The sequence below is a fragment of the Chiloscyllium plagiosum genome, unplaced genomic scaffold, assembly GCF_037043375.1.
Source record: "Chiloscyllium plagiosum isolate Xiang-an unplaced genomic scaffold, Cpla_swu_hap1 HiC_scaffold_15, whole genome shotgun sequence".
Lineage (NCBI taxonomy): Eukaryota > Metazoa > Chordata > Chondrichthyes > Orectolobiformes > Hemiscylliidae > Chiloscyllium > Chiloscyllium plagiosum.
In genome coordinates this window covers 59,556,154-59,582,052 of record NW_028270153.1, presented here as the reverse complement: position 1 = coordinate 59,582,052, position 25,899 = coordinate 59,556,154, and positions in this window count along the sequence as shown.

Below are 25,899 nucleotides of genomic sequence, written 5' to 3'. Positions count from 1 at the left end.
TCACCACTAGAAATCACACAAGATTAGAAAAAAAGGTCCTTTATTGCAGTTTCCCAAACACTGTGCTTGATGAATGATGGATACTTGAATCATTAACATTCAGTCTTAAGGAAGAAATATATAATGATCAGCATTTTTTTCTCAGGCCTTGTTTATTTATATTGATTTGCTGTGATTTTACATTCAGGTGAATTCTAATGAGTTTTGCAAGTTACTTGACTGCAACTAGTCAATGACAGAATGAACATGTAGTTTCAAGTTTTACTTCCCATTAGTGCTCACTGAGGAAATTCCAGGATCCTTTAGTAGGAGTAACTACTCTCGGAATGGCTTACGGTGAACTATTCAAGCTAGTTATACAGTCTCGAATCCATCAAGACTGTTCACAACCATCTTTGAAAATGCAAGGCCTACATTTAGCCTCAGAGGTGCCCCCCATGTAGAGGAATCACTTTGAGGTCAACAACGTTGGAGATACAGGTTTCCTAAGTATTGTGCCATTTTTACATAAGGAGGTTTATATGTACATTGCAGTGCAGTGCATGCCCTTCAGCCCTCGATGTTGCACCAACGTGTCATACCAATCTGAAAGAGAAAGTGAGGGCTGCAGATGCTGGAGATCAAAGCTGAAAATGTGTTGCTGGAAAAGCGCAGCAGGTCAGGCAGCAAGCAAGGAACAGGAGAATCGACGTTTCAGGCATAAGCCCTTCTTCAGGACGTCGATTCTCCTGTTCCTTGGATGCTGCCTGACCTGCTGCGCTTTTCCAGCAACACATTTTCATACCAATCTGAAGCCCATCTACCTTACACTATTCCATGTTCGTCCATATATGCTTGTCCAATGACGACTTAAATGTACTTAAAGTTGGCGAATCTACTACCGTAGCAGGCAAAGCATTCCATACCCTTTCTACTCTCCGAGTAAAGAAACTACCTCTGCCATCTGTCCTATATCTATCCGCCTATTTGCGGAGCGATTCAGAGAGCACCTCTGGGCCACCCAGACGAACCAACCCAACCAACCTGTAGCACAGCATTTCAACTCCCCCTCCCACTCCACCGAGGATATGCAGGTCATTGGACTCATCCACCGCCAAACCACAACAACCCGACGGTCGGAGGAGGAGCGTCTTAACTTCCGACTGGGAACCCTCCAACCGCAGGGGATGAACTTGGACTTCACCAGTTTCTTCATCCCCCCTCCCCCCACCTTGTCTCAGCCGGATCCCTCCAGCCCGGCACCGCCTTCCTGACCTGCAGTCTTCTTCTTGACCTCTCCGCCTCCATCCTACTCCGACCTATCACCCTCACCTTGACCACTTTCCACCTATCACATTTCCAACGCCCCTCCTCCAAGTCCCTCCTCCCTACCTTTTATCTTCTCCTGCTGAACACTCTCTGCTCATTCTTGAAGAAGGGCCTGTGCCCGAAACGTCGAATCTCCTGTTCCCTGGATGCTGCCTGACCTGCTGTGCTGTTCCAGCAATAAAGTTTCAACTTTGATCTCCAGCATCTGCAGACCTCACTTTCTCCTCCTATATCTATCACCTCTCAATTTATAGCTATGCCCCCTCGTGCTCGCTGTCACCATACTTGGAAAAAGGCTCTCCCTGTCTGCCCTATCTAACCCTCTGATTATCTTATATGTCTCTATTAAGTCACCTCTCAACCTTCTTCTCTCCAACAAAAACAGCCTCAAGTCCCTCAGCCTTTCCTCGTAAGACTTTCCCTCCATACCGGGCAACATCCTAGTAAATCTTCTCTGCACCCTTTCCAAAGCTTCCACCTCCTTCTTATAATGCGGTGACCAGAACTGTACACAATACTCCAAGTGCGGCCACTTGGCGATTTTTGTACAGCTGCAGCATAACCTCATGGTTCCGAACCCGATCCCTCTATTAATAAAAGCTAAAACACTGTATGCCTTCTTAACAATCCTGTCAACCTGGGTGGCAACTTTCAAGATCTGTGTACCTGGACACTGCGATCTCTCTGCTCATCTACACTACCAAGAATCTTACCATTAGCCCAATACTTTGCATTCCGGTTCTTCTGACCAAAGTGAATCACCTCACACTTGTCCACATTAAACTCCATTTGCCACCTCTCAGCCCAGCTCTGCAGCTTATCTATGTCTCTCTGTAACCTACAACATCCTTCGTCACTATCCACAACTCCACCGATCTTAGTGTTGTCTGCAAATTTACTAACCCACCCTTCTACGCCCTCATCCAGGTCGTTTATAAAAATGATGAACAGAAGTGGACCCAACACCGATCCTTGCGGTACACCACTGGTAACTGCACTCCAGGTTGATTTCCCATCAACCACCACCCTCTGTCTTCTTTCAGCAAGCCAATTACTGATCCAAACTGCTATATCTCCCACAATCCCATTCTTCTGCATTTTGTACAATGGCCTACTGTGGGGAACCTTATCGAATGCCTTGCTGAAATCCATACACACCACATCAACCAGTTTACTCTCATCTACCTGTTTGGTCACCTTCTCAAAGAACTCAATAAGGTTTGTGAGGCACGACCTACCCTTCACAAAACCATGCTGACTATTCCTAATCAAATTAGTCTTTTCTAGATGATTATAAATCCTATCTCTTATAACCTTTTCCATCACTTTACCAACAACTAAAGTAAGGCTCACTGGTCTATAATTACTAAGGTTGTCTCTACTCCCCTTCTTGAACAGGGGAACCACATTTGCTATCCTCCAGTCTTCTGGCACTATTCCTATAGACAATAATGATTTAAAGATCAATGCCAAAGGCTCAGCAATCTCCTCCCTGGCTTCCCAGAGGATCCTGGGATAAATCCCATCCTGAAGAAGGGCTTATGCCCAAAACGTCGATTCTCCTGTTCCCTGGATGCTGCCTGACCTGCTGCGCTTTTCCAGCAACACATTTTCAGCTCTGATCTCCAGCATCTGCAGACCTCACTTTCTCCTTAAATTCCATCCGGCCCAAGGAACGTATCTATTTTCACACTCTGCAGGATTTCTAATACCTCTTTCTTTTGAACCCCAATCCCACCTAGTCTAGTAGCCTGCATCTCAGTATTCTCCTCGACAACATTGTCGTTTTCTAGAACAAATACTGTCGAAAAATATTCATTTAGAGCTTCCCCTATCTCCTCTGACTCCACACACAACTTCCCACTACTATCCTTGATTGGCCCTAATCTTACTCGCGTCATTCTTTTATTCCTTAAATACCTATAGAAAGCCTTAGGGTTTACCCTGATCCTATCCGCCAACAACTTCTCATGTCTCCTCCTGGCTCTTCTGAGCTCTCTCTTTAGGTCTTTCCTGGCTACCTTGTAACCCTCAAGCACCCTGACTGAGCCTTCACATCTCACCCTAACATAAGCCTTCTTCTTCCTCTTGACCAGAGATTCCACTTCCTTCGTAAACCACGGCTCCTGCGCTCTACAGCTTCCTCCCTACCTGACAGGTACAGACTTATCTCGGACACACAGGAGCTTTTCCTTGAATAAGCTCCACATTTCTAATGTGCCCATCCCCTGCAGTTTCCTTCCCCATCCCACGCTTGCTAAATCTTGCCTAATTGCATCGTAAGTGCCTTTCCCCCAGCTGTAACTCTTGCCCAGTGGTATACACTTATCCCTTTCTATCACTAAAGTAAAAATAACAGAATTGTGATCTCCATAAATCTCCTATTCAAAACTGATTTACAGGCTAGAAGATGGTCAGGCAGAAAAGCCACAAAGGCAACAATGTGAGATTTCTTGGTTGAAGGTGAATATTTGCAATTTTTAAAAATTCTCTCAAGGGATGTGGGTGCATTTATTGCTCTTTTCTATTGTCCTTGAGAAGGTGGTGTGAGTTGCCTTCTTGCACCATTGCAGTCCACATGCTCTAGGTTGACCCACAATGCCCTGATGGCAGGCATTCCAGAATTTTGACCCAGTGATAGTGAAGGAACAGTGTTGCATTTCCAAATTAAGATGGTGAGTAGCTTGGAGGGGAACTTGTATATGGTGGTATTCTCATGCATCTTCGAAATGGAAATAGTCGCCAGTTTGGGAGGTGCTGTCTAAGGATCTTTGGTGAAGTTTTGCAGTGCATCTCACAGATAATACACATTGCTGTGACTGAGTGTCAATGGTGGAGGGAGTGTTTGCTTGTGGATGTTGTGGCAGTTAAGCCAGCTGCTTTGTCCTGGATGGTGTGAAGCTTCTTGAGTGATGTTGGAGCTGCACTCATTCAGGCAAGTGGAGGATATCCCATCACAGTCCTGAATTTGCCTTGTAGATCATGGAAAGGCTTTGGGGTTAATTGTTGTAATATGTCTCAACTCTGACCTGCTCTTGTACACAACTGTGGTGAGTCCAGTGAGTTTGTGGTCAATGCTAATCCCTAAAATGTTGATGGTGAAGAATTCAATGATGGTAATGCCTTTGAATGTTAAGGAGCAATGATTAGGTTGTCTCTTATTAGACTAATCCAATTAAACTAATCCCATTTGCCTGCACTTGGCCATATTCCTTTAAACCTTTCCTATTCATGTCCCTGTCCAGATGTCTTTTAAATTTTAGAACTGTATCTGCATCTACCACTTCCTCTTTTGTTCCATTTGTGTCTAGGCTGTTTCAGTATCTGAGGAGTTGTGAATGATGATGAACATTGTGCAATCATCAACGAATCTCCCCACTTCTGACCTTATGACAGAGGGAATTTCATTGATGAAGCAGCAGATGGTAATTATAGCAGTCGAAGCTGCTTCTTCGGATATATTCAAAACTGGGTTTCATAGATTTTTGATATGTAAGAGATTCAAGTGTTATGGCAACAAGATTGGGGTCAGGGAGGGCAATGGAGTTAATCTCACAATCAGATCAGTCATGATTGAATTTCCTGTGGAAGAAGTTCAATGTATTAAAATTGTAACCTCCTATTTCAATCTCCTATAATCTGAAGAGAGCTTGTGAGGGGAACTGATTGTTGGAGTGAGGGGAAAGTGGAAGAAAATGTTGTGATGAGGGGAAGAACTCAAGATTTTGGAGTTTTGTTTTGGTCTGAACAGTGCTCCTTTCATTATCCTGGATAGAATCACAGTATCTTACAGTAGGAAAGGAGGCTATTCAACTCATCATGTCTCGATCAGCTCCAGAAACTGCTACCCCAGCTGGTCTGATTCTCCAGCTCCTATCTCCATCGCCCATTAACTTCATTCCTTTCAAATATATACTGACCTCACTTTTCAAATCTCCTGTGGAATCCACCTCTATGACTCTCCCAGGCAGAGCCTTCCAAATACAAACAACTCTCTCAGTAAAGATGTTTCTCTTCGTCTCACTCCTTGTTCTCTTGCTGACAATCTTGAAATTATGATCTTTAGTTATTGATGTGCTAACTAATGGAAACAAAATATCCTTCCTAACCCTGTCAAAATTGCTCATAATTTTGAACACCTCAATAAGGTCTCCTCTTAATTTTCTCTGTTCCAAGGAGAATTAGTCCAATTTCTCTAATCATCCTTGCATCCAGAAGTTGCCATTCCTGGTATTATTCTACAAGATCTCCTTTGCATTCTCTGTTGGGCTTTCACATCTTTCCTAAAATTAGGTGCCAGAACTGAACACAACTCTTCAAGTTGTCTGACCAATGATTTGAAGAGTTGTAGCATCACTTCCTTGCCTTTACACTCTCTGCCTTATTTATAAATACAAGGGTCCTATAAGCCTTAACAACTATTTAAGCTTGCCCAGCCACTTTCAGAGAATTATGCCCATGAACCCTGAGGACCCTCCACTCCCGTACTCCCCTCAAACTTGTATCATTGAGTTGGTAAAGTCTCTCCATGTCTCTTTTACCAAAATGTGTTATCTCACATTTCACTACCAGGTGTCTGCTGTTTTAGCCAAATTTTCAGTGTCCGTCTGAATTCATTCAGTGTCATCCTCACAATTCACTATTCTCCCTGTATAGTGTCATCTGAAAATTTAGAAATTTTGCTCTCGATACTCATTTCCAAAATTGTTTACATAAATCAGAAAAAGAAAGGGTCCCAATACCGATCCCCAGGGAACACCACTTCCAATTTGTCTCCAGTTTGAGAAATGTCCATCTATAGCTTCCTTCTGTTTCCGATCTTTAAGCCAACCTCTAATCCACGCTGCCCAGGAACCATCAATCTTGACTATTTCTAATTAGCGTACCAACCTGCCATGTGGGCATTGTATCAAATGCTTTTTCAAAGTCCAAATATACAACATTCACAGCAGTGCCCTCATCAACTACCTCTGTCAACTCATCAAAGAACTTAATTAAATTTGTCAGACATGATCTGCCCTTGACAAAACCATGTTGACTGTCTAGTAGTGACATTTTTCTCTCAGCACATATATTTATCTTTTCCCGTAAAACGGCTCCATCTTATCCCATTATGCGGAGTTTCCTGGGTTATCCTTTGACCTATTCTTTAACAGTGGCATCTCATTTGCAATCTCCCAGTTCCTTGGTACTAATCCTGTGTTCAGAGAGACCTGGAAAACTTCCGTCATATGCTCCACAGTTTGTTCCCTTATCTGTCTCGGCAATCTAGAATTCACCCCTTCTGACCTCTCTTCCTGGATATCTGCCAGCTTTTTTAGTACCTCTTCTTTGTCCATCACTGCATTGTGCAGTTGCTCAACACACACCTTTTCAACTGCACTATTGTCACCATTTTCCAAAGACAGAAGTAAAGTACTCATTTAGAACCTATACCGAACCCTTTGTTTCAGTGAGCAGCTTACCCTGTTTGTTCATTAAGGGTCTGACTCTATACTTCACTGATCTTCCACAATGAATATATCTGAAGAATGTTTTTATTATTTATTTTAGTTTAGCCTGCCATCCTTTCCTCATGCGCTTTTACTGTCTGTGATCTTAATCTTGACTGATTTTTATCTTTTTCCAACTTAATATTGAACCTTACTATATTATTCTTTCCCAAATGCTCCCCCATTCCGACATTCTCCACTTGGCCTGGCTCATTTCCTCGGATAAGATCCAGCACAACTCCTTCCAGGTACCACTCAAGATGCATTGTCCCAGAAAGTTCTCATGCAAGCATTACAGGAATTACCCCATTTCTTTGCCCCAGACTCTACCTTTTTCCCCAGTCTACCCGAGTGTAATTGAATTCACCAATTCTCACAATCCTACTTGTTCTGCAGATTTCCATAATCTGCCAACAAACATTCTCTTCTACTTCCTCTCCACTATTTGAAAGTCTCTAATAAATGCTCAACAAGATCAACCCACTCCCTTCCCGTTCCTCATGTCTAATTCTAGTTCTAATTCTAATTTAGGAACTGCACCTCATTCAAGGGCAATAATACTATCTTTGAACAAGATTACTACACCACCTCCCTTTTTACCCACCATGTTTCTACTAATTTGATGAGCAGAAAAGGTTTAGATTTTATGTATGTTGAAGTAGATTTAATGCAAAGAACATTTCCACAAATGTGCAATGTCACAGACACTAGATAATCTGGTTTTGTGTGGTGTTTGTTGTGGTATGAATAATTTTATAGACACCAGAAAAATAATGCAGCTCATCATAATAATAACAAGATGGGATCTTTTGCATCAACTGGAGAAGGATGAAGGGTTCTGTTTCCATCCCTCTTCTGAAACAACATCCCCAGCAGTGTAGTACTGACTGAATACAGTACAGCAGTTCTGTGCTCTCGTCTGTGGATCAGGATTGAATTGAAACATTTATAATTCAAGGAAGAGTGTTACCAATGAAACCAGAGCTGAAACATATATTAGATGTTTTGGTAGGTAGTCAGTGCACCTCCACATACAGCACCAATCTCTGTCCAGGCCTTCTTACAACTTTGAACACTATCAAGCTACAGCTAGTGCCTAAATGATGTCCCTATGTTGTCCAACTCATTTTTCAGGCTCTTGAACATTATCCAAGTGGGAATTCCATGTAATAATCATATAGACCTCAATGGACACTCTGGCTCCTGTTTCAGAGTCGGATTTTCCCTGTTGAACATTCCAGCTTTCTTTCAGAGATTTTTGAAGCCAGTTTACATTTAGCATGACCCTTTATCTACAGCATCTTGCCTTTCCAACACTTCAATATCATATATGTATCATTTTATTTCTTATGAGAATGTTTCAAAGTCATTATGGCATATTTCTTTGAATTTAAAAGTTCTATTTAATTAAAAAAGATAATATAGTGCCACAATTTGCATAAATTTGCATTACGTTTACATAATTCTCCAATGCAGTTAAAGTTATAACAATCAAGTGTGACTAGTTCTGGGTTTATGCCAATACAGATCTTAAATTAAAAAACAACAAAATATTTACTCTTTAAATATGCAATTTTCCTAGCAAATGTGAATTTTTGTTAAAATATTATCCTATAAATCACCTGACTGAAAATAATTTACTGTAGGTTGATCATATTGAAATAAGAATAATGCTTTTCCGTAAGAAAAGTTAACTTTCTAAGTTGACCATTGATTGTCAACCAGACTGATGTGACAATGACTCCAGAGACAGTGATGGTTTTGTTGATTGGTTTTAAACTATCTGGATAACTAAATCTGCTCATTCATTTGCTTTTGACAACTTAATAAATTTGCACAGCATTCGAGATGGTTAAAAATATTTGCTTTGAGCGAAAGCAAGTAATATTCAAATATGCCAACTATCCTACATTGGGTGACATCAGCTGTGTTCTTCCTCTCTGTCTCTGTGACTCCTTCCACCCCTCAGTTATAGAGTCATAAAAATGTACAGCTGTACAGCACAGAAACAGACCCTTCACTCCAATTGTCCATGCCAACCAGATATCCTAAATTAATCTAATCCCATTTGCCAGCATTTGGCCCACATCGCTCTAAACTCTTCCTATTCAGCTACCCATCCAGATGCCTTTTAAACGTTGTAATTAAATGTTGTACCAAACTCCACCACTTTCTCTGACAACTCATTCCATACGCGCACCACCCTCTATGTGAAAAGATTGCCCCTTAGGTGCCTTTTAAATCTTTCCCCTCTCACCTCAAACGTATGCCATTTAGTTTTGGACTCCCTTATCCTGGGGAAAAGGACTTGTCTATTTATCCGATCCATGCCATTCATGATTTTATAAATCTCGATAAGATCCTTCCTCATCCTCTGATGCTCCAGGTAAAGTAGCCTCAGATTATTCAGCTTCTTCCTATAGTGCAAACCTAGCGACATCTTTGTATATCTTTTCTGAACCCTTTCAAGTTTAGCAACATTTTTCCTACATTAGGGGGACCCAAATTGAACACATTATTCCAATAGTGGCCTAACCAATGTCCTGTAACAGTCACAACGTGACCTCCCAACTCCCATACCAAATGCCTTCTTCACTACCCTATCTACCTGCAACTCCACTTTCAAGGAACTGTCAGTCCTCTGAGATGTCTGCTTTCATTCAGATCTGCCCTTCTGTGTGTACTCCTGATTTCCATTACACGATGATTGACAGCCATTCCTCAGCTAACTGAACCCGCAGCTCTTGAATTGGCTGCCCAAATCTCTCTGACTCTCTACTTAGGACCCCTTTCTTTGCATTACTTTGTAAAACATATCATTTGATCATGCTTTTGCATACCTTATATCCCCTGCTGAAGTTCAACAAGAAATGTGAGTCTGATTATCTTTCTGTGAAGTGTCTTAAAGGTGCACTACAGTTGCAATAAAGGTGGCATATAAAGGTAAGGGGTTGTTCTTGTTGGCATTAACTATGCATCATTTCAAAATGATCTCCAGGCCTTAACAAAGGACACTTTGCTCTAGTTGGATTAGAGTAGCAACTCATTAGTCCAGATGCTTTAAATTTATTCATTTACTTCCAAACTAGAGACATCACTTTACTTCACAGTCAGACTGACTGTTCAGAATTAGGCAGTTACTTTAAATTCAGAACATGGATTTCAGTGCGTATCACAATTCTGATTTCTCAAATCAACAAAAAAAAAAATTGTAAGGCTTCTTTCCAAGAAACTACAGTTTTCTTGTATCAAATTGATCATCTACTTCTTCTCCGACAAATACATGATTTACATAAGTTTCTGTCTTGATAAATGATTAGAAATCCTAAATATGGAAATCATTTATAAATGTACTTTGTTTCTGGTTGATGAACTGGATTTTTCTGTTTTAAAACAGAAGAATTCAGTGTGACCATCATATTTCATAAGTGGTGCCAATTCAATGAAGGACACATAAGAGGAGTTGACCAATAGCTTCGTCAAACTGGGTTTGAAAAGACCCTTAAAGATGAAACAGAGATGATTCCAGATCACAGACCTCGCAGTCACCTATAATGTGGAGCAGAAAACAAGAATGCACAAACTGGAGAGATTAGGGTTGGAAGAGGTTCTAAATGATGAGGGGGGTGGGGGAAGCCATGATTGGATTTAAGCAGCAAGATGTGAATTCGAATCCATTCCTATCAAGGAATCTACAGACAGGTTGTAAAGAAAACAAACAGAGGTCAAAAGATTTTGGAACCCTCGATCCAAAATTGTATGCTCCTTCTAGGTTTGCTAACCTTACTATCCCAAGATAAGTTGATAACAATGAAGCAGAGGGGAAAGCACAAATTAGCCATTCTGAAAGAAAATTATCCTATGATAATCAGAAATGGTAGTGTTAGTTGAGAATAAATAGACCTTAATAGGTCTGAATTTCGGCTCTGATTTCAACATTGTCGATAGCGCAGCCATGTTTCCACTGGCTGACAAAAGCACAGTTGCTACCTGACAAGGCGAGACCTAACCTCAAGAAAGCAGCCCACTTGAATAGCACCACATCCAAAAACTTTCAGTCCAAGCACATTGACTCTCAGTGTGTACCATTTACAAGATGCACTGCAGAAATTCACCAAAGTTCCTCGGATAGCACCTTGCAAACCCACTACCACTCGTAGGTGGCACAGTGGCACAGTGGTTAGCACTGCTGCCTCACAGCGCCAGAGACTCGGGTTCAATTCCCGACTCAGGCAACTGACTGGGTGGAGTTTGCACATTCTCCCCGTGTCTGCGTGGGTTTCCTCCGGGTGCTCCGGTTTCCTCCCACAGTCCAAAAATGTGCAGGTTAGGTGAATTGGCCATGCTAAATTGCCCGTAGTGTTAGGCGCAGGGGTAAACGTAGGGGAATGGGTCTGGGTGGGTTGCACTTCGGTGGGTCGGTGTGGACTTGTTGAGCCGAAGGGCCTGTTTTCACACTGTAAGTAATCTAATCTACTTCCAGAAGGGCAAGGGCAGTAGATACATAAGAACACCTACCACCTGCAAGCTTCGCTCCTAACCGTTTACCATTCAGACTTAAAACCACATCAACATTCCTTCAGTGTCACTGGGTCAAAATCCTAGAACTCCCTCTCTAACAACGTTGAGGGTCTACCTACAGCAGATGACCTACAATGGAACCAGAAGGCATCACCTCCTTCTCAAGATGGGCAATAAATGCCTATGTTCCATGAATGGATTTTGAAAAGAAATTCCCGTATAGAATATCATCATCATTGCTAATGCTAGCATATATTGATTGCTAATGTGGAGAATTGGAGAAGCTTCTTCATTGAATTTCATTATGTAACGCAGAAGACTGCAAGGAAAGGCTGAAAGAAAGAAACCGTTTGCATTATCCATTCCAATAACTCCTTCTTGGAGTTCCTCAGAAAGTGACCTGGGGGAAAGCATTGCTGAGTGCCATTCGATGTGTGAACAATCAGGAGAGGCCTGTAGTGAGTAACAGCAAGCTGGTAAGTGAAGGGTAGAACTCAATGGAAAAGCATGGGAGCATGGTACTGGAACACAATGCCTGAACTCAGAATATGATATAAGTTCTGATAATAGGATCCTGAGATTAGTTTTAGCTGAGAGGAGAAGGTTAAGTGGAAAGGAAAGGAAATAAGAATCATTTTATCTCTGAAGTGTCACATGGCAAACTATAAATTATATTAACTTTTGGAATTATTTTGTGAACAAGAAAAATTAAAGAGAGGATAATGAGTATGAGAAAGGTTTGAAAAGCATCTTGGGAGGATTGATATGATATATATCATATGAGTTAATATGAGGTGATAGTAATGGACAAGAAGTAACATAAAGACTAGCCAGTGTGAAAAATTAAACAACATTCTTAACAGCAAACTTACACCCTTAGAGTCAACTGACCACTCATTCAACTGGCCATTTTCCTAGCAAAGATGTTTTGGCTTTATAGGATTTTTTTTCAAAAGTGCTAGCTCAATTTGGTTCAGGTTGAGAATGAAATAAACTCTATCTTTGCAACTGATGTGCATTGAATAAACTCATACAATCATCACAAGCCACATTCCTTTCAGTCACTTAACAGAAATAAAAACGCATTTGCTCATTAAACTTGAAGATCCTGCAAAATGTGTCAAAGTACTATCTAAAACAAATGTGGCATCACTAAGTCCTGAACCAATATTTTCTGTCTTACAACCTAAGTGTAAGAAATTGACACATAAATAAAATCTGAATATATGGTGGCACAGTTTCAAGTATCTTTTTGATAATTCAAAGAATGAAATGTGAGATATGCTTGTTTAAACAGTTGATGTAAGTAGGCTGTCACCATCTTGTGTAGTGGTGCATGACACAAGGAGAGAAAGCAACACATATACAATGTAATGGAATACACGAAGCTCCCGCAATTTGCTTTCGTTAATTAGCTTAATGTGCAAAGCAATACATACACCATTTTGTTCATCCAGTGTCCAATGCTTGCTTATCTGCAGTTTTCACGATAAACTAGAGAATTTGGAGAAGATAACAAGTAAGTAAAAAAACTCTTGAATAAAGGTTAAGAACACAAAGATATGGAAGGTCTCATTGACGTGCTGTACTGCATTCCCTGTTCCAGACATTGCACATACTGCATGTGTGTCCTCTGCCGTGTTGCTTTTTGGAGTGCTTGCAGACGGGTGTTCATTGTTGTTACAACATCACATTCTGTAATGAAGAAGTGAGTTACAGTATCAATAAAGCATTTAATTAGCTGCAATCCACGTTATGGAGCAACTGATTGCTGCCAACTGATTGCTGCCTACTCTGCTCAGCAAAAGCGTGGAAGATGAGACAGAGTGCTCCTTGTCTTGAAGTAGATCTTGATGGACTTCTTGCATGAGTCTACCACAAATCCCATCACAGCCCTCTTCACTCAGACCCCTCTGACCATTCTTTTTTATTTTCTTTTATCTTCTGTTGCACACTGTTATGTCAAACATTTGCATGTTTGGTACCTATCCAATATCCTTTATCAAATATGTTTGTCACTTGCAAGGTTTTTCTAAGAATGTAAGTCCTGCTAATAGCGGCACTTTACTGATGCAAAGCTGTCTAGACAGGAAGATTTGAGTTACGTTCATGTTGTATTAAAGAAGGACTTAGATATATGTTGAATCTTTTATAGCTTCCCAAAGTGCTTTATGACCACTTATGAAGAACAGTCCCAGAAATAGCAATGAAGTAAGGATCAGCTTATCAGGTGTTTTTAGTGGTGTTGGTTGAGGGATATGTAATAGAACACTGAGGAAACCCTCACTGTTAAAGTTAGCAATATGATCTTTTACTTTCATGTAAGAGTGCAGAAGGAGGAGTTTAATGCCTCATTTGAAAGAGGGTAGCTCTGACAGTGAGGAAAAAAGAGAGGACTGCAGATGCTGGAGATCAGAGTCAAAGAGAGTGGTGCTAGAAAAGCACAGCCGCTCAGGCAGCATCTGAGGAACAGGAGGGTCGATGTTTCAAGCACAAGCATTTCTGATGAAGAGCTTATGCTCGAAACCTCAACTCTCCTCGGTTGTTGCCCGTCCGGCTGTGCTTTGCCAGCAGCACAATTTTTCGCTCTGATAGCAAGGAGCTCCTTCAGTACTCTGTTCGTGTGTCAGGTTAAAGTTGGTGCTCTGTTCAGTGTGATGGGAATTAAACCCACAACCTTCTGGCTCAGGTGATTGTGGTACCATCTGAGCCGTGGTTGACAAATTTGGAGCTAATTTGCTTTTGTTACATAGGAACGTGGAAGCTAACAGCAAAAGGCCATTCAATCAATCAAGCTTGTTCCACCATTCAATAAATTCATTGTAGATCTGATTGTGGTTTCAGCTCCATGTTCTTGTCCATATTGCATCAGTCTCAAGACCCCTTTCAATCAAAAATCTGTATCAGTCAACCTTGAATAAATTTAGAGACCCAGACTCCTCCACCTTCTGGGGCATAGAATTGGAATTTCTAAAGACCTTCTGACAGAAAATAAATCTCTTAATATCACACTTAAAATAGGTATCCCTTATTCTTAAGGGTGGTACGTGTATGGAATGAGCTGCCAGAGGAAGTGGTAGAAGCTGGTACAATTGTAAATTTAAAAGGCATTTGGATGGGTATATGAATAGGAAGGGTTTGGAGGGATATGGGCCGGGTGCTGGCCGGAGGGACTAGATTGGGTTGGAATATCTGGTCGGCATGGATGGGTTGGACTGAAGGGTTTATTTCCATGCTGTACATCTCTATGACTCTATATCCTATGGTTTTAATCTCCCCCACATGATATGGATTCTTAACTATATCCAATGTCCTTAATTTCTCACATGTTTTAAAAACATCACGTCTCATTCTTGTAAACCCCAATGGGTAAGTCCAACATGTTTAACTTGCCTTCAAGTAAGATCAGTTAGATAATGATGGACAGTTAACTACCAAACTTTGTTTAAATTTTATACTAGGCATGTTGACCCAGATTGGTCATGCCGTTGTGACAAGTAATGCACTATAGAACGGTTGTCACCTATTTTGTTGAGTTCAAACAGGTGCAGTGCATACGCAAGTTCTTTCTGTTTTCAAAGACCATATCCCTGTGCCAACTGCATGCTCATCTGGTCAAACTGACAATCCTAAATTGATTGTCACCATTTTTCTTTGTTTACTAACGATTATTTAGCAAACGTTACCCAATTTCAGAATCACATCTAACATTGGACACTGTAGGGTGTTTTCAATCATTCATGTTTGCTGATTACAATCAAATTTAATTATTTGCAGTCAAAGGGCTCACCTTTGTGAACTACACTGAAGGCTGATGAATGATCGACACAGATTTCAGGTTTTGAATAATAAACATATGTTTAATACATACAGCGAATCTCAATGCAGCACAATTGATACTAAATGTTCTTTCTTATATGACTTATAACAAAACAAGTTACTTCCCTTTGGACTTGATTGAACTAAGTCCCTCTGGGTTTTCTTACTTGCAATTGTTAAACTGGGTGATATAGTGGTTAGCACTGCTGTCTCACAGGGACCCAGGTTTGATTCCAGTCTTGGGCAACTCCAGTCTGTGTGGAGTTTGCACATTCTTCCTGTGTCTGTGTGAGTTTTTGCTGAGTGCCCAGGTTTCCTCCCACAATCCAAGGATCTGTAGATTAGGTGGATTGGCCATGCTAAATTGTCCATAGTGTACAGGGATAAGCAGGTTAGATGGATTAACAGGATTGGGAGGGCTAGGTCTGGGTGGGATGTTCAATGGACCAAATGGCCTTTCTGTACTGTCGTGATTCTATGATTACTAAAATTACTTAATGTTTGGTTGGGAGATATGAGGCAAATCTCTACATAGTGTTGTGTTGAGTATTCTGCCAGCATAGATGAAAACTCAACTGTTGTGTCTTTGATGGTCAAAGTCCTTGGGCAGTACCTGTTGCTTGGGGTATGCAACCTCCTTCAGTCCTGTTTGTACAGTGAGATGCTGCTCTGATGGACTGATCTTGTACAGCTGCCTGCCTCATGTTCAGTCTTCTATCTCCCATTGCTTGATCCCTTTCTGTCTGAGCCTGGCCCAGTTATACTGTTTTTTGACTGCTCTACTCAAACAGTGAAAATAGAACCAAATTGCCTGGACTGGTCCTCTGAATAGAAAACTTTGTTTGAATTCATGCTGTTTTCATGGTATTGTAGAACAAAGAGAACTCCTGGTCTTGAAATTGTATGATGTGTGTTATACAGCCTTTTGATGGGCTCAATCATCTCCCTGTATCAAATTGGTGAATGTCATTGTCTCCCTCACCAATTTGGAGCCAACAATTAGATAATCAAGGTTTCTGGGCGGGATTGGTTTTAGTTTAGTATTTGAAAAGTTTTGTTCTTCCTGGTCTTGGGACTAACTAGCTGTGTTTTAAACAGTGTCCATTTTCCCAAAACTGGGCTATTCCCTGGTGAAAACCTTGGAATAAAATGATAACCCTTCAACACTATGTTTGAGCTTAGCAAGCATGGGACAGTTGGGTATAGTCGGTGAACAGCCAATGGGATATGTCATTTGATAATGACCTGGCATCACACTGCCACTGAACTTATTATAACACATTGATAATTCAGAGTCTAGTTGCCAACCAACCAGTCTGTCCTTTCATACAATATGTTTATTATTTTCCCTTTACATTAATATTTGTCCTGATGATTGTTAGATTAAAACTTCCGGAGATTGTTTTTCTTGTTGACAATATGCAAATTCTGTCTTACAGAATGATAATATTTATTGTACTCAAACTATTTCAAGAAAAGGAAAAAAAAAGCTGCATTTTGCAGTTAAACTCGGATTCACGTGCACAGGATACTTTACAATGTGGAACGATAGATGAAGTGATCGATTAAGATCTAATAAATATTAAAGTTATTACAGATTTCATAGATTGATAACTTGGGTGAATCCAGGCTGACTTCAGTGATGCTTCAGGCTTCAGTGTCAAAACAGTTTCCCAACATTGGCAGTCACTTTATCTCCTTTTGCAGAGACAGCAGTTGCTGGGTTGATTTCTATAAAATAAATCACTGCCTGAGGCTTTGTGCGTAGTCAGACAACAGATGAGGCTGAAGCTTGCAGCTTGGATGGGGATAGAGAGAGAGAGAGAGCTGCCTGCACCGGGGTCTTTGCCACTTCAACATCCTTTCTGCTTCTGCCTTGTCTGAAGAAAACATCAAAGGAGGTTAGCTGGCTTGTCACATGATCTTCCTTCATCAACTAACCCAAGTCTGGTCATGACTAGTGGATTCAAAATGCCCAATTTCATACTTTGGGGGGGTACTTGAAGGCAGATTACCTCCATTTGAATGCATTTAGAATTAGTCATTTACTGTTTTGCAAATGTTCAACCAACTTAGCAACTGTGATTTCAAATCACTGAAATGTGGCTTACTTGTATTTTTTTAGATTCAATTGATGGTTTTCAACTGAAGTTTTCAGCCAAAGTTATTTTCAGGATAAGGCATGTATGAAATGCTTCAGACATGCTTGAGATCCCAGCTAACATGATTATTGTGTTTTTTGTAATTCATTGTGTGACAGCTGATGCACAAATTATACATTGTGCATATATCCATTGTAATATTTATTTCTAAATGCAATCTTGCAAAGTATGCCCTTGTATAATATTCAACATCTTAAAATCCAAGTTTACTGTCACCTAAATTCTACAATCTGATTTGATTCATTTATCCTTGATCCTGTTCTTGGTGATACAAACAGCATGAGTATTGTACTTATTTAGTACGATGCACTTGACAGACTGCAACAGTCTAGATTCTTGGAAGTGTCACTCACCTTCCTCCAGCTCCCTCTTCCTTCAAAAGAGGGAACAACACTGAGGTAATGTTTCCTCATTGCTGTGGTGATCAAATTAACCAGATAATCTTTATCAGAACAAACAACAATGATTTGTAGCAAGTTTCAGTTTATTGTTCAATTTCTAGAATTCAACTGACATCATATGGCTGAGTTGTGGTGTGCTGTGGAAAAGCAATCATTTCAAATTCAGCACAAACAGTGCAATTATTGTGTTTGTATTAAACATTGTGGATTTTCAAAGGGTGCAAATTTGACTCTAGAGTTCAATGCCTGCTAGGAATTGATTTGTTCTGTAAATATTTACAAACATGATGCACTTGTCAATTCCACAAGATAGTTTAGCTTCAGTCACAACTGTTTCAAGTTCCTGATTGGAGTTGGCATTATTTGACAAAAAAGACTGCTAACCTCTCCAAAAGACTTTGTTGCCTCTGTTTGTTATATGAATGCTTGATTATTCCATCACTGTAAATCTGACTTCTGCATAATTTCCTCTGCTCCAGCTCATTGTCCCCTTAGTTCTATGAATAATGATGCAAAGTGAAATATATTGAAAACTCAAAAGTACCCTTTGATATTTTCTGTAGCATATCTACCAACTTAAATCATGTTGAAATTATTTGAACCAGACAATGAAATTGTGAACTCATTTGATCTTAAAATTTATTTTGAAGTTGTAATAATTCAACAGTCTGTCATAAAGTCTGACCAATTATATGTTTTATGCTTTAAAATAACTTCAAATAGATCTGCACTTATTAGTTCTTGTCAGTTTACAAGATCCATCTTACAGACCAATTGCAGTATTGATTGGTCCATTGACAAATTGCAGCTTTTTTCAATTTGTGAGTGATGTTAAAAGAAAGGCTGAGATTTTGCATTAGTGATGTTGGTGAGATTGTCAGTGCTCGCTATCATTGATCTTCTGAAACTGGCAGCAGCTTGTAAATATCTTCAATGGAATCTGAAGCAGTCCATGTCTAATTGTAACATGAGCTGAACAATATCCAGGTTTGGGCTAATGAGTGGTAAGTAATATTCACCCATATAAATGACAAACAATGACCACTTCCAACAAAACAAAACCTAACCACCATCCCTTGACATTCAATGACATTTCCATCACTGAACTCTGACTTTCAATATGCAAGGGATTACAATTGACAAGGAACTAATTTAGGCTAACTCTACAAATACATAAACTGCACGATCAAGTCAAAGGGTGGGAATTCTGCAGCGAGTAACTCACCAAAGCCTGTTCACAATGCACAAGTTAAGAATTAAATGTAAGACTCCCCACTTGCCTGGCTAGGTGCAGCTCCATCAACGCTCAAGCAGCTTGACACCATCCTGGACATGTGATTAAGACTCAATCCAAAAACATCACTCTCTTCACAAATGGGCAGCAGCAGTGTACATCATCTACAGAATGTGCTGCAAAAATTCATCAAGGCTTGTTAATCAACACCTTCCAAACCCACAGAAGTGCCATCTGGAAGGACAAGGACAGCAGATACATGGAAACACCACCAATTGTAAGTTCCTCTCCAAACCACTCACCTTCCTGATTTGGAAATATATTGCTGTTCCTTCAGAGTTGTTGGGTTAAAATCCTGGAACTCACTCCCAAACAGCATTGTGCTATATCTATAATTATTGGATGCAGCAATTCAAGAAGGAAGCTCACCATCACAATGTTAAGAGCAAGTAGGGAGTGGCATTAAAGGCTGGCTTGAACCACCAGTCAATCGTAATCCCTTGCACATTCAGAATTCAGTGATGGCAATGTCATTGAATGTCAAGGGATGGTGGCTAGAAAAGTGCTCATCACTGAAGCAGTCTATGTTCAAATGCAACAAGGTCTGGTTAATATCCAGGCCTGTGCTGACAAAAGGCAAGATGCCAGGCAATGACCATCTCCAGTAAGAGACAATCTAACCACCATCCCTTTACATTCAATGGTGTTACCATCACTGATTCCTCCACTATAAGCATCGTTGGGATTACCATTGATCAGAAACTCAATGGGATTCACCACATTTACACAGTAGCTATAAGAGCGGGTCAGAGGCTAGGAATACTGTGACAAGTAACTCATCTCCTGACTCCCAAATACTGTCCACCATCTACAAGTTACAAGTCAGGAATATGATGGAATATTCTCCACTTGCCTAGATTGGTGCAGCCCCAACAACACTCGACAAGCTTGACACCATCCAAGACAAAGCAACCTTGCAAGTTTTGAGAAGATTTGCAGTTCAGGTTGAGGTTCTGGATGTAGGCTTGCTCGCTGAGCTGGAAGGTTCATTTTCAGACATTTCATCACCATACAGCTGAATGAAACCCTCGTGGTGTAGCCTGCTTTCTATTTGTGTGTTTGGATATCTTTGGGTTTGTGATGTCATTTCCTGTGGTGATGTCATTTCCTGTTCTTTTTCTCAGGGGTGGTAAATGGGATCCAAGTCAACTGGTTCCAACTGGAACTCTATCAACAAACACAGTCACTTGGATCCTATTGACAACCCACAAGAAAAAGAATAGGAAATGACATCACCACAGAAAATGACATCATCAACTCAAGGAAACCCAAACACACAATAGAAAGTGGGCTACACCACCATTGTTATATCCGAAGGCTCACTGAAGACATTACCTAGTATGGTGATGAAACGTCTGAGCAAACCTACATACACAAAGCAACCTGCTTGATTGGCACCACATCCACAAACATCCACTCCCTCCACTACTGATACTCAATAGCAGCAGTGAGTGCCACCTACAAAATGTATTGTATAAATTCACCAAAGATCCTCAGCCAACACCTTCCAAACCCAGCATCACTTCCATCTAGAAGGATAAGGGCAGTAAATACATGGGAACACCACGACTTCCAAATTCCCCTCCAAGCCACTCACCATCCTGACTTGGAAATATATTGCCATTCCTTCACTGTCACTGGGTCAAAATCCTGGAATAATCGTCCCAAGGGCATGTGGACTGCAGCAGTTTAAGAAGTCAACTCTCCACCATCTTCCAGCCAGCAAAGGCTAGATCTCATGAATCCCAAAAAAGTTGAATGAATGAAAAAGGTCTAGAAGTTGTTGACTGTGGTTCCTTGGTTTTCTCATGTACTATGCTGTTCAATGATGACATTAATTCGCCAACACTCACAGATTGTAATCATGTAGAAATTATTGAACTGACAGAAACTTATCCTTTGACCCTATCAGAATTGCTTTAACAAACGTTGAAAGAATTATACATTGTTGAATGAGATGTAACTGGATTTTTAATGCTATACTCAGGTCATAATTTCTGCTAAGTGCAAAAACAGGAAAAGGCCATTCAGCCCCTCAGATCTATTCTGCCATTCAATGAGATCATTGCTGATCTGTGGCCACAATCCATATCCCTTCATACCAAAAATTGATCTATCTCATATTTAAAATTAACAACTGATCCAGCAACAATTGCCTTTTGGGAAAGAGAGTTCCAAACCTCCACCACGCTTTCTGTGTAGAAATGCTTCTGAACATCTCTGCTGAATGGTCTAGCCCTAATTTTTAGCATATGACCTCTAGTTCTAGAATCCCCAATCAGTGGAAATAACTTACCTTTATGTACTCTGTCATTTCCTGTTACTATCTTGAAGGCTTCGATCAAATCATCACTTATAACCTTCTAGATTCTAGAGAAAGCAGACCTAATTTGTCTAATCTCTTCTTAGAACAGTCCCTGAAGTCCAGGTACCATTCTTGTAAACCCACTTTGTACTCCCTCCAGGGCCAATACATCCTTCCAAAGGTGAGGTCTAGCTAGCTGTTTGTCATAATGCAGCATAACGTCTATACTCCAGTCCTCCAGATAGAAAGGCCAGCATTCCTGTAGCTTTTTTGTCTATTTTCTGCACTGGTCCACGGAATTTTAAAGATCTTTGCACCTGAATACCCAAATTTCTTTGAACATCCACTGTATCTAACTTCATGTCATCTAGAAAGTACCTTGATCTATTGTTTCTCAGTCCAATACGGACAATTTCACACTTGCTTCCCAAACTGTTTTTGAAAGCATGGACTGTCAAATTTCTGCTTTAAAATGAGCACAGTTTTATTTATTTTAAAAAGCAGGCTTATGATATTACAGCTCCTAACATTATCATGTGCTTGTTTCACTCATGTTGCTCTTCATAGCATTTTAACGTCAACGTGAAAAATCTGTGCATTTGATTCCAAGTTTTGCTGTTGGTGAGAATACCTATATGTGATTGTCTACTTATCATGCCTGATGACATCTCTGTCACCAAATGCCTGGAGTCTGAGGGATGACTTCATTAAAGTTTATAAAAAACAATGAGGGGCATGGATAGGGTGAATAGCCAGGGTCTTTTCCCTAGGGTAGGGCAGTCCTAGAGAGCATATGTTTAAGGTGAGAACCAAAGAATTTAAAACTTCCTTAAGGGGCAATGTTTTCATGCAGAGGGTTGTGTATGTATGGAATGAGCTGCCAGAGGAAATGGTGGAGGGTAGTACAATTACAACATTTAAAATCTGGATGGGTACATGAAAAGGAAGAGTTTAGAGAGATATGGGCATCGAAATGCTGGCAAACGGTACTGGTTAAAATTGGACATCGGGCCAGCATGGACGAGTTGGACCAAAGGGTTTGTTTCCGTGCTGTACATCTCTAAGGGTCTTTGACTATGTCCTTGATTTGGTACCTAATTCAAACTGACTCCAGGATTAGGGAATTCCATGCCTTTGAGATCTCTAGATGTTTACAGACAATTGTTTATGAGGGTTTTTGTCTCTCAAAATCTAAGCCATTGTCTCTCAACCGTTATACTGAAATAAATATATCATTTAAATGATAGCTTGCATTTACATGGAAAGTGTGAAACAGCCCGACATTGCAAGGTGTTTGACATGAGAGTTTATCAAACACGATTTGACTATTCAGGAGATTTTAGAGATTTTAAAGGAGGTTAAGAGATGGAGAAGTTAAAAGAAATTAGATTCCCCACAGTGAGGAAACAGGCCCTTCGGCCCAACCAGTCCACACTGACCCTCCGAAGAGTAACCCACCCAGACCCATTTCCCTCTGACTAATGCCCCTATGGGCAATTTAGCATGGCCAATTCACCTGACCTGCACATCTTTGTACTGTGGGAGGAAACCGGAGTACCCGGAGGAAACCCACGCAGACACGGGGAGAACATGCAAACTCCACACAGACAGTCACCCAAGACTGGAATCAAACCAGGGACCCTGGTGCTGTGAGGCAGTAGTGCTAACCACTGAGCCACCGTGCCGCCCCTAAAATTGAACGGGCACTTTCGCCTAAGTCATGGAACGCGGGCTCGTCGGACGTCTGCGTCGAAGAAGACCCAAAGCGAGAATCATACCCCTAGACCAACGAGCCACACAATGTTTCGAGATCATAGGCTCAAATGAGTTGAAGACACAGCCACCAACAGTTGTCAAAGTTGGTAATACCCAAGAGGTTAGAGTTGTGAATTCAGTCAGCTCTGAGAATTGTGGGAGAAGGTTTGAGTGGTAGGTAGCATTGAGGTTATGGAAACATTTGAACCCAAACATGAGAAATTTAAAATTCAGGCCTTGCTGTCCTAGGAATTATTACAGATTAGTGATCACAGGTGAATGGGATTTGATGCAATTTTGGATGCAAACAGGTTTAGCTGAAGTCAAACTTAACCATTGTCACTCAAAATCAGTATAAATTCATCTCTGATGATTATTTCATGGTATTGCTATTTGAAATTGAGGTAGCCTTTAACTAATGTTCACTTACCACTCCATATTTGATATTTCTTGTGTAGCATAAAACCTCATTTAACGATATTACAGTCAAAGCTAGTCTTGCACAAGCATGAACAAAAGATTTATCAGGTGCCACATTATTTTATTATTGCTTTTGAAAATAAAATAGCTTTGCTCTTGGAAAGAGCAAACTTGTAAACTAAATTGAGGTGGGCAAGAAGATCCTCTAATGCCATGAGTAACTTTCCCCTGCAGATTGACTAAAATGATTCAGACCATTGATTGACACAGTGTTAATTACCCGTGTCTAGAAATAAATACATATTCTCTGGGTGCAGAGGGGTTCCTTCATGAGGCAGACATTGTAGGAACCAATCCTGTTTGGGCAGTCCTTGGGATCTATCTTCTTCAAATGGAAGGTGGATCAGAAAAAGAGGAGGAAGAGCCAGGGAAGAGTTTGGTAATGCTTCATCCTAGCCAGAATTCTGCCCCCACAACTTTATTAAGACCCAATCATTCCACCCAAACAAGCTGGTTGTCCTCTGGTATCAGCGAATCATTCCCAATTGTTGCACACTTTCTTTATTCATTAGCAAATGCTTCACATCCAAATTGGTTCCTCTTAACAAACTCACTAAACTACAAGAAAATTGCTACAAATAGTTAACCACCTTTTTAGGTAACTGTGACCATGGACTCCTGCATCAACCTTGCTGTATGTAACCTCCATAAGGTATTTGAGAAAAAATACGGCCAATAAACATTACAGGGGAAAATAACAACATATCCTGTCATTGGTAAATAAAGAAATCAGTCATGCTGATGCTAAAGTCATTGGGAAGTGATAGTCCATAAAGGTAATCTTCATCTGTGCTGTGTCTTGCCCTGGTTTTATTAACATTTCAAAATGTCAGTTGTGAAGTTCTTTCTCAATCACAAAGAGTGCAATGTTTAAGCTGAGCAGTCTCCTTAGAAGAGAAATATAAGCAATTTATTTCCTAAAAGGACGAAGGAACATGCAACAGCTGCACTTACTGCATTCACACAGCGTTCTCATCCTCTCTAATAACGGCAGTTCAAAGGTTTATCTGAAGTTCCTGCTATCAGCACGTTCAAGCTCTAATTCACTATTTAATCAGGATGGCTTCAAATACATTCCTGCTGTGCTCATTGTAGGTAAACGTGCAGCTGAATCAGCAGTCAGGATTTAGTCCCTATCTTTTTTTTTGGAAATGCAATCTAGTGTCACAAAATAGGGATGAGAGAGAGCACTTGGGGTCTTTAATTCTGATGCGCTATGACCTTCACAGAAACAACCAACGAGTCATCCATTTGGAATAGTAATGATTGTTTTTTTTCAACTTATGAGTGAAAAGTTAGCTTTTGGCTTTCTGGTTAGCTGCACATAAAGGTTATTATACCCCGTGGGCATAAGCTTACACCAGGAATTAACAGTAGGGAACAGTGGAAGACAAATGATAAAGTAATGAATCCCCTTATGAATTTGAAAGTGAAGCATGTCTCTGTAAAGGTATTGTCACTTCGCGCATCCACAAGCCCCTGGACTTTAATTCTTCTCTCTCAAAATTTAGAAGCAAGATGGCTGATTGGAAGTTGATGAAATTTGACATAAAAAAGAAAATTCTGGAAATATGCACAGTTCTGGCAGCATCTGTGGGAGACAAAGCAGAGGAACAGTGTGAATGGAATTAAAGGGGTCTGAGTAACAATTGTTTCCGGCAAAATTTGAGACAGAATCGGTCAAAATGGCTGCCAAGGCCCATCTTGATGTTAGGCACATCTCACTCCAACTTTTATGTTTTTGCTGAGCAGTCAGGTGAGTTTATCACTCGTCCACAGCAAATTGCCAGTTGAGAGGGTTATTGTTTGGTAAAGCTCTTGTTAATGGACCAACTCACCTCATTCATATTCAGTTCCCTATCTTACCAAATGTGGAAAACAAACTCAATGTTGAGAAACCACCGTGTGGAAGTCTGAGTGGGTGCCCAGTGACTTCAGCTCATCACTGGCTGCAAACTGCCTCCATCTCGGGGCACGGACACAGACCGCAGCCACCTCTCTTCCACAGGCATTGACAACCAATACTTGACAACCCCTTGTGACCATCATCATCCCTCTCCGATCCACTTGCAGGCTGGTTACAAAGCACAGACTCTGCACTCTGTTCTGCTACCTTGATGCACTTTGTATGGTACGATCTGTCTGTATAGCCTGCAAAACATCACCTTTCACTGTATCTCAGTACATGTGACAAGAATAAGTAAATAATTCAATCAATCACTCAACAGGTTCGCCGGCAGGGTACACCGGCAACAAGCATTAAAAGGCTCCTGCAAGATTTCTCTGTGCGCAAGGACAGGAACCCAGCTAACTGATTACACCAAGCTGTGTCTCAGGGTTACGCACTCTTCGCACTCACTTA